The following is a 10,998-nucleotide window of genomic DNA, read 5'->3' as shown; positions in this document are numbered from 1 at the left end:
GGAGTGTGTGTGTGTATGTATCTTTCTAGGTAAAAATAACTATGTTTTTGAAATTATCTTATGATTATTAGTAGTTTAGGTACCTCAAGGGCTAATGGAATCATATAGTAAAGTGGAAAAAATGCATAGTGCTTTAGATTCAAGCAGATCTGGGATCAAATCCTGTGGTCCTACATCTCCTTTAGACTGACTGTCTTCATCTAGATAGGGAAGGCAGGAACATCCAACACACAGAGATATTTGAGGATGTGATGCTGTGCCATATCAAAAGTATCTGCCATAAATTAGACTTTAAATGAATATTAACTCCCTATTCCTTTGACCTTACTGAGGCATCTAACTAAAGCCAAGAAGTGAATCCACAGGAGAATTATACCAAGTGGCATTTGATGAATTAAAAGTGAAAATGTGGTTAAAAATAATTAAAGGGTACAAACTTCTAGTTATAAATAAGTCTTGGGGACGTAACACACAGCATTGTGACTATAGTTAACAATACCACATTGCATATTGGAAAGTTGCTGAGAGGACATCTAAAAAGTTTTCATCACCATGGAAAAACTCGTAACTGTGTGTTGATGGGTATTAACTAAACTTATTATAGTAATTTCACAACATATACATATATCAAATCATTACGCTATATACCTAAAACTAATACAATGTTACAAGTAAATTAAAAATAAAATGAATATTTGGAACAATTATAATTTCAACTCTCAAATTTTGATATAAGTAACCAACTGATTTCCCTTTTTATAAAATAAACACTGTAATTATAAATGAAAACAATGCTTTTATGTTTCCTTAGCTTTTTATTTATGGATGTGCTAAACTGTGCGAATAGTAGGATGAATATATCCAGTTTACATATACAGAACTTAAACACTATAAAGCAAATTTTGAAACCCTTGGAAAGTAAAACCAGGATAAAACATTACAGCAATCTTTAAATGGTTTCCAAAAGAAATTCCACACAATTCTTGTTTATTCTCTGCTATCATTTTTTTTTTCAAGAAAATAAAATCTCTTTGGAGATGTTAAGGTCTGTCATCAACTGCTGTAAGAACACTGTACTAAATATTTATATTACCAGGGATACTTTTTAAAAAGCAAACCATAAATTTTTTGTTCATTTTTTTTTCCACCAGAAAGGATACACTTACTTTTCTCAGTACATATAATGAAATAGGTAATAGTGGATATAGTCTGACACCAGTATTAGTGGGAAATGGATATTGCATCTGGCTCATGGCATGACTCCAGTCCAGGGTGATAGTGTTTGCACACCCTATGAATTATTTTTCTCTACAACCAAATGTGTGTTTTAATTCTGAATATAGACCTTAGGCAATTATTAATCTTCAGTGGCAGAAAAACCCAAGCTCAATCTTTTTATGTTACCTCATTATTCCTGTTCATAAATGAAAATTTAATTTCTGTTACAGTGCTTAGTGCAGTCAACTGTTATATTATTAATTATAGAACTGCTGCTAATGCCTAGGGATGATATTTTAATAAGGTTTAATCTCTTTTCCATATTCTAGTGTCTTTCATAATTATGTCTCCATTTTTCTCCTTGCTTGTATTTTATTTGCAAACAAACTCTGCAGTGCAAACTATAATTCTGACCTGGCTGGTGTTCTTGACTCAGCCATATCACTCATAATCCAGACTCTGTGAATTTGTTCAGAAAAATAGGGGCTAGGGAAGAAAGGCAACTTTATTTCAAATGCCAACTGCAATGTTGAACCGCATCTCAGTCTGGTTTTAAGATTGAGTCTCTTCACAATTGCTCGGGGAGATTTTATGTATTCGGCGATCATTCTTGAAAGTTCTTCGACTGGAAATTGTTTTGTGTATCACAAGAAGCATATATATTTTTTTGTTTTTAGTTATGCCTTAAGGCAGTAGGGTATTCTCTAGAAAGGAGGTAAAAAGCAGGTGATCATGTATAGAACTGCACAGAGAAGTTGAAAATTGAACTATTTTATCCTATACATTTGACAGTTTGTTTCTGTCCAAGGGAAGTGACAATTAACATTCCGCAGCTGTGTTATTTTCCTTGATTAGGCATAGACACTGAGATCTAAGCTGTTTTGTTAGTATTATTTCCTCTTTATTATCAAGAATGCATAGTATTTATTTCCCTTATGCTACCTCCATGGTGATCTCTCCAGTTTTCTCTCTTTTGTTCTTAGAAAATTTTAAATTCACTTTGGTGTGATGTATTTGTGTAATTGCTGTATTTACCTGATCAACTCCTGGGAGAGAAACTTAATGGTATTCTTAGTGCCCACGTGTTGCAGGATCAGCCCTACTAGGACGCTTTTATTTGTCTTATGGTACATGACACTGATGAGAACTCACAATGGGAAGGAGGAGTCTCATCTATAGGTCAGTTTCAGGAGAAAGATGAAAGCGAAAGTAGAGATCCAGTCTACTTGCCTACAAATATTTACTGAGTATTCCATGTGTTTTGGTTACTGATCAGGTACAAGGTGCATGGTTAAATGGTTTTAGAAAAGCAAAAAAGAAAGAAAGAAAGAACTCTCTCAATCATTTTTTTTTTTTTTTGCAGTGAATTAAGTATGTTGAGAGAAGAATGGGATGGGATGTCCAGACCTATGAGGGACTATTGTAGTCTAGAGGGGTAAAGGAGATTATGTAAGAAAGGGTGAGATTAAAAATTAAGAGACATAGGGATGAAAATTTGGGGATCACCAAAATTGAAAGATTAGAGAAAGAGAATGAAAACTATTAAGAGCATTAGGAGGTATACAGGAGAATGTGGAATTAAAGAACCCTAGGCAAAGAAAGTTACAGAAGGGGGTACTGATCAAAAGCACAACCTGTAGGAGAGAAGGCAAGTTCTATAAGGAAGTATTTCCTACGGAAATACTCTGCCAGAGCAGAGTTAGCCAACTTTTTTTTCTGCAAGGTACCTGTTGGTAAATATTTTAGGCTTTGAAGATCATAGGGTCTCTGCTGTAACAGCTCAACTCCATCATCAGGGGATGAGCAGTCATAAAGAATACATAGATCAATGAGGGTGGTTTCATGCTCCAGCAAAACTTTTCATGCAATAAGTGGCTCAAATTTAGGCCACGGGCCAGAGTTGCCGGCTACATGGAAAAATTGAGGCAAGAAAACTTAAGTTAGTTGTTTGAGACTAGAGAGCCAATAAGTGACAGAGATAAAGTCGCCCAAACTTTAAGGTTTATGCTCTTTTTATTGTATCATATTGTCTCTAAAGTCCTAATGCTACAAAATTCAAATTTATGACTTTTGCCAGACTGATTTAGGCTTGATCCTCTTATTGAGTATGTAGCCCACATGCATTCAATCGTCTCCTTGTCAGGATCATTTGCTTTTATGCAATGTCTTGCTTACATTCATCTCATTACTAGCCTTGTTATGTACAGCAGCAATCTTGTATGTTGTTCATTCTCTAAAATATTGTCCCTCAAAAGTGCCCTGACACTTGCCAGTCTTTAGGCATTCAGAGATTCATTAGGAAACTCTTTTTAAAATGCAGACACTTTGGGGGTACCTGGGTAGTTCAGTGGTTGAATTTCTGCCTTTGGCTCAGGTTGTGATCCCTGGAGTCCTGGGATCGAGTCCTGCATCGGGCTCCAAACAGGGAGCCTGCCTCTCCCTCTGTTTGTCTCTCCCTTTCTCTCTCTGCTTCTCTCATGAATAAATAAAATCTTAATAAAATAAAATAAAATAAAATAAAATAAAATAAAATAAAATGCAGACACTTTTGCAAGGCAAAATACATTGGTATTGACAACTAAATTTAATTTGTTATATCAGATATTATCTATCTATCTATCTATCTATCTATCTATCATCTATCTATCATCTATCTATCATCATCTACCTACCTATCATCTATCTATCTAGTTTTCATTGAGATATAATTGACGTATAACAGTTTAATGTGTAAATATAATGATTTAGTATATGCATATATTTTGAGATGATCACATATTTTTGAAGCACTACTGGGCATATTGGGGATAAATGGTCTGAAAGAAATAGAAAAATCAAGGGAAGAGGGAATGGAAAAAATTGTTTTCACTTTACTACATAGTTGCTGAAATCATTATAAATTAAAAAATAAATATCTCAGCACCATTCAATATATGTGCTAACATGTACTTCTTTTCCTATAGTTCTTTATTTTATTTTATTTTTAAAGATTTTATTTATTTATTCATGAGAAACACACAGAGAGAGGCAGAGACATAGGCAGAGGGAGAAGCAGGCTCCGTCTGGGGAGCCTGATTCAGGACCCGATCTCAGGACTCCTGGATCAGGACCTGAGCCAAAGGCAGATGCCATCCTCTGAGCCAAACCTCTGCCCTCCTGTAGTCTTTTAAATTATGTTAGTATATACTACCAATAAAAATAGCCAGAGATGTTCTAAAGATTGACTTATTCTCAGATATTAAAGATTTTGGAAGACACAGTTTGTGAAAAGTAAGCTGAATAATGAGTTTCATATGAGTTTTTGATATAAATTTTATACCCATCTCTATTTCAATGTTAAGATTTAGTCCAATCATAATAGTTAAAATCATATTTTTAGTAGGTAATAAAGGTGGCCAGTCTCATAAAAAAGACTGTCACTATTTTCACATAAATCCTAGAAGAGGAAAAGAAGGTACATGATAAGTATATTTATGCTTGTACATATGTGCAAATAGGAGAATTAATGAATGACTAAGTGAATGACCTCTTTAATCATAATCTTCAGAAGGTCTCAAGGTGCAGTCTTATTATTCTATGAAAATCTCACCCAGAGACAATAATTGTATTTCCTACGTGGGGAAAGTAATAGATAAAACTGCTGGTTAGGGTGACTCTTTGGTAATGCTGATGGAACATTAAGGATCAGCGGGGACCCTCAGGCGGGTTCCACCTCATAGCATCTTCTGGATTGAAAGCAGCAGGGGAATCCTATTCCACATCATTTCCCAAATCATTTCTCTTCTTGAGAAGAATGACTAACAACTGTGAAGGAAAATTGAAGTCATAGTAGACTTTTGAAAGGGGGAAGAGATTATGACATGAAAGCCTGTGGAAATAAATGGATTGAAATAATTTTAAAATAATGAAAATATCTTGTAAAATTTGTTAAACATCTGTGTGCTGTTTAGATTGAGTCTTTTCAATTACTTAGAATTCTAGGCTCAATATTTTGGGATCAATATTTGAGGCTTTAAGAATGATATATTTTGTGTCATTTCTAGTAACAAAGCATTGTCATAGCTGTAGGAAAAAAATAAAGAGAATTTCTTGCTGGATTTTAAAAATTATGTTTGGTGAGTTATCACTTATGTTAAGTATTAAAGAAAATATTCTGATTTCTTGAAGGTTCAGACACATCTGAGAGTTTTCTTGAAGGTTCAGACACATCAACTCTGTGTAGTTGTCATCGAAGCTAGGAGCTATTATTTGTATATTTCCTTTGAATGTACATAATTTGCTGATGGGCTTCTTCTTCGCCTTCTTTTATCCTCTGCTTCCATGAGAACAGAGATGAAAAATTGAATTGGCTTAAGGCATTAACAAAATCTTAACTGCTGGAAGCCAAATAGATGAGAAAGAGTTTGCTGGGTAAGCAAACCTGTACTATGTTGTTCAGGACAAACTTCTGCACCATAAACCTTTGTTGAACTTGCATTTTTTTTGTACATTATAGAAAATGAACAAAATCCACAGAAAAAGGAGAAATCACATTTTTCACAATTTAATTAAACTCACTGATGATCCTACGATGTTATTTCAATGTTCTGACCTAAAATAATACATTATTATGGAAAACAAAATCTTGAAAGTGGAAGAAACAATATGATGCCCTTTACCTCCAGTGAGTACCTGGAATGATGACACAAGCAGCTCAATCTTTCTTTAAAATGGTAATTTTTTTCAAGTATCAAAAGTTACTGACAGATTATCAATCTTTTCTGGTTGTCTTAATGCAGGTGTTTAACCAGATTAGATCAATCCTTCCCAAATTGATTAGTAAGTAATTAATAAATGCAAAGTGCTTAGAACAGAGCCTGGCATAGTAAGCATTGAATGTATAGTAGGCATTCAATAAATGTAAGCAGTCAATATATTATCATTATTATTATTTTTGAATCAAGGTATAATTGACACAGCATTATATTAGGTTCAAGTGCATAAAATAATGATTTGATATTTATGTACACGGCAAAATGATCATCACTAAGTCTAGTAGTTAGCATCTATCATCATGGAAATTAAAAAAAAATTTTTTTCTTGTGATGAGGACTTTTCAGATTTACTGTCTTGGTGACTTTCAAATATGAACTATGATATTGACTATAGTCACCATGCTATACATTACATACCATGATTATTTTATACTTGAAAGTTTGTACCTCTTAACCCTTTCACCCATTTCTGCTACCCTCGACCCCCCTGCATTCTGGCAACCACCATTCTCTTCTCTATATCTATGACTTTTGTTTTGTTCATTTGTTTTTTAGATTCCACAAATGAGTGACATCATATGGTATTTGTCTTTCTCTGACTGACTTATTTTATTTAGCATAATATCCTAATGGGCCATCCATGTTGTTACAAATGGCAGTACTTTATTCTTTTTAATGGCTGAAGAGTATTCTAGTGTGTGTGATTATATGTGTGTGTGTTATTATATATGTGTGATTATATATATGTGATTATCTATATCTTACATGTTTTTCCTTTCGTCCATTGATAGACACTTGGATTGTTTCCATGTCTTGGGTATTTTAAATAATGCTTCAATGAACATAAAAGTGTATATATCTTTTTGAATTAGTATTTTCATTTTCTTCAGATAAATACCAAGAAGCAGAGTTCTTAAATCAAATAGTAGTCTATTTTTAATTCTTTGAGTAACCTTTGTGCTGTTTTCCATAGTGGCTGTACCAGTTTATATTTCCCCAACAGGTGGTTCCCATTCTTCACAGCCTTGCCAATGCTTGTTACTTCTTGTCCATTTGATAAGAGACATTTTAACAAATGTGAGGTAATATCTCATGGTTTGGTTTGCGTTTCCCTGATGGTTAGTGATGTTGGCATCTTTTCATGTGCCTGTTGGCCATTTATATGTTTTTATGGGAAAAGGGTCTGTTCAGATCTTGTGACCATTTTTAAATTGGATTGTTTGGCTTTCTTTCCTATTGAGTTGTAGGAGTTCTTTATATATTTTGGATATTAACTCCTTATGAAATAAATGATTTGCCAACCTTTTCCTCACTTTCTGCAGATTGTCTTTTTGCTTTGTTGATGGTTTCCTTTACTGTGGAGAAGCTTTTTTATTTGATATAGTCCCACTTGTATATTTTTGCTTTTGTTTCCTTTGTTTTTGGAGTCATAGTGAAAAAACCATTGCCAAGACCAAGGTCAAGGAGTTTACCATCTATGTTTTCTTCTAAGAGTTTTATGGTTTGAGGACTTATATTTAAGTTTCTAATCCTTTTTGACTTAATTTTTGTCTATGGTACAAGATAGTAGTCTAGTTTCATTTCTTTGCATATGGCTGTCTAGTTTTCCCAAGACCATTTATTAAAGGAGATGTCCTTTCCCCTTATGCATTCTTGTCTGCTATGTCATACATTATTTAATCATATATATGTGGATTTATTTCTGGACTCTGTATTCTGTTCTATTGGTCACATATCCATTTTTATGCCAATACCATACTATTTTGATGACTATAAATTTGTAATATAGTTTGAAATCAGGAAGCATGATGCCGTCAGCCTTGTTGTTCTTTCTCATAATTGCTTTGGTTATTTGGAATATTTTGTGGTACAATACAAATTTATGATTTGTTCCATTTCTATGAAAAATAACATTGAGATTTTGATAGGGATTACACTGAATCTGTGGATTGCTTTGGGTAGTATGAATATTTTAGCAATATTCTTCCAATCTATAAGCATGTAATATCTCTTTGTTTATTCGTATCTTCTTTAATTTCTTTCATCACTGCCTTATAGTTTTCAGTGTATAGGTCTTTCATTTTCTTGATTAAATTTATTCCTAGGTTTTTGGCTTTTTAAAATTTTTGATGCAACAGTAAATGGGATTGTTTTCTTCATTTCTTTCCTAATAAGTTTATGGTTAGTGTGTAGAAATGCAACAGATTTTGTATTTTGATTTTGTACCTTGAAACTTTAACAAATTCATTTGTTAGTTCTAACAGTTGTTTGGTAGAGTCTTTAGAGTTTTCTGTATAAAATATCATATCATCCACAAATCGTGACAGTTTTACTTCTTCCTTTTCAATTTAGATTTCTTTTATTTCTTTTTCTTACCTAATTGCTTTGTCTAGACTTCCAATATTATGTTGAATAAAAATGGCTACAGTGGATATTCTTGTCTAGTTTCTGATCTTAGAAGAAAAGCTTTCAGGTTTTACTGTTCAGTATTATATTAGTTGTGGGCTTGTCATATACGTCCCTTATTATTTTGAAGTATACCCTCTACACCTAGTCATAAATTGATATTGAATGTGGCCATATGGCTTTTTCTGTATCTATTGAGATGATCACATGATTTTATCTTTCACTTTGTTAAAATGGTGTATCATGTTGATTGATTTGCAAAATCTGAATCATCCTTGAATCTCTGAAATTAATCCCACTTGATCATTGTATATAATCCTTTTATCATATTTGAATTTGATTTGCTAATATTTTGTTGAGGATTTTTGCATCTATGTTTATTAGGAAGCATTAGCCTATATTTTACTTTTCTTTTTATGTGTGTGTGTGTATATCCTTGTACAGGTGAAGCTCTCTTGTCCTGGGCTTTTGTTTGTTAGGTCTTTGATTACTGATTTCATATCCTTACTAGTAATCAGTCTATTCAGATTTATTTGAAGATTTATATTCCTATTTCTTCTGACTAGTGTATCCTTTCTGAGAGGTACTCATGGGAGCTGTGGTGAAGCCAAGGGAGAGCACAAATCTGGCTTCCTCCAGCCTAAATTCCATGAGAGCAGCTCTGCAGCTTCTAGATGTGTGGCAAACCTAAAATCTGCCTCTTAGGCCAAAACTCCAGGATTAGTAAGTAGGCGTTTTTCATCAAAAGACTGCCGATGTGTTTTGGCCTACTGTCCGTGCAGTGCTCTGGGGTTACTTGGCTGCAAGAACTGTCTTTTAATTGTTACAGTGCTATGGGACACAGGAAGATAAGCCCCCGGCCACCAAAGCCTGGTGATTGAAGAAACATCCCTCTGTGGACCACATATGCCTGCTGTCTTTCACAAGGCCATGGGAAATTCATTATTACTAATGGATAAACTCTCAATTGAGTTTTTGCATATAAAGTCTGAGTATCCAAGGACTGAATAAACCATGTGTAATCTGTTTCACCATGCTTCATTCACAAATGTAACCAAGTCTCCTTGCACAAGTAATTTTCATAAAAATTAAAATATAGTACCACTGTGCTTTTACTAGAAAAAGGCTAATAGCAACTGATAGAAAATGTGGGAAAATGACATGTGAGAAAAGATATTTCAAAAGCTCTTTGTAAGTTAATTAGAAACTTAAAGATGCTGTCAAATGTATTTTGCATGATTTAAGATGAAACCTTTAAAAAGAGGGATAATATCTGATAAATTATCCTATCAACTGCTGTACATAATCCTGTTATTTCAGGCAAGATAATTGCATGGTAAACAGCATTAGCTATTCATTAGCTGTAGCTGTTCCAGCTGATTCTTTCTTAGCTGGGCAGATTTAATTTAGTGACAAGAAAAATACTGCATATCAACTGTCAAATGAACTAAACACATATAAAAGTAAGTAAGAAATAATTTATATACATATGAAGACTATGTTTAAAGAATAAAATTTCTCACAGTCTTCATATATGACATTACAACATTGTTACAACATTGGTTGTAACTATCTGTAAGTAATAATATGAGCAACCAATAGAATATTTTGGTGTTATTAATGTATATGAATATGTTAGATGTTACAAAGAATTACTAGCAAAGTAATTTTGTAGTGTGATATTTGTTCAACATAGTCAAAATATTTTTCTGTCTGCTTGAAACCAAACTTTCTTGATCATTCCTGCCTTAGATATATTGTTTATAGGAAAAAATGTGATTAAGTTTATCATGGACATGCAATCTTTGTCATTTACTCTCTTAACAGGGATGTAGATTTACGTGGTATTTTCACAAAATGTTTTTGAGCCAGAACATAAATTCTTATCAGAAATAATAAATATTTTTCTTCCCCTGAAATCTTTAGTCAGGGCACTTTTAGTAACCTGGTTAATTATTTGTCATTATTTTAGACTTTGGAATCTTACTTTTAGAATACATTTTAGTCAGATAGTTATTTCTATAAATTGCCCTTTCAAATTAAATATTTTGCTGCTAATTATGAACAATATTAAATACTACAGTTCATTTATTTTGGAAAAATTCCTAAAGGAGGGACAATTTTAGTTTTTGCACTTTAATTCTTACATCTTTTCAGAGCATATATTGTTGAAATGTTTTCTTAAAAAAATGATATTACAAAACATGGACAGCCCATTAGAAAATCTTGGCCATTTCAACATTACCTTAGGGAAAGTTCCTTAAGTAAATCCATGGGTAGATAGAGTAGAAAAAAGTTACATTAACTTGGAGTAGATTAAGTCAGGATATGCAATAATTGTTATAGTTCAGTACTAGTAATATACTTATACAGGAAATAGGCTTAAATTCTCTGTTTTCTTCTAAAGGAACAGTGGATATAATTTAAAAAAAAAGTTTTGATTTATTTATTATATAATCTTAACACCCAGCTATTAAAAAATCGTTAATGTTTGTGAGTTTTCTATTTTTAATCAGTCTTTTTCTAAGATAGACATTCATCTATTGTATCCATTTATCCGTATCTATGTATCTATCTATGTATCTATCAATCATCATTTATGTCTATCCTCTAAACCTCA

This window comes from Canis lupus, chromosome 30, assembly GCF_048164855.1.
Source record: "Canis lupus baileyi chromosome 30, mCanLup2.hap1, whole genome shotgun sequence".
Taxonomy (NCBI): domain Eukaryota; kingdom Metazoa; phylum Chordata; class Mammalia; order Carnivora; family Canidae; genus Canis; species Canis lupus.
This window is presented reverse-complemented; position numbering follows the sequence as displayed.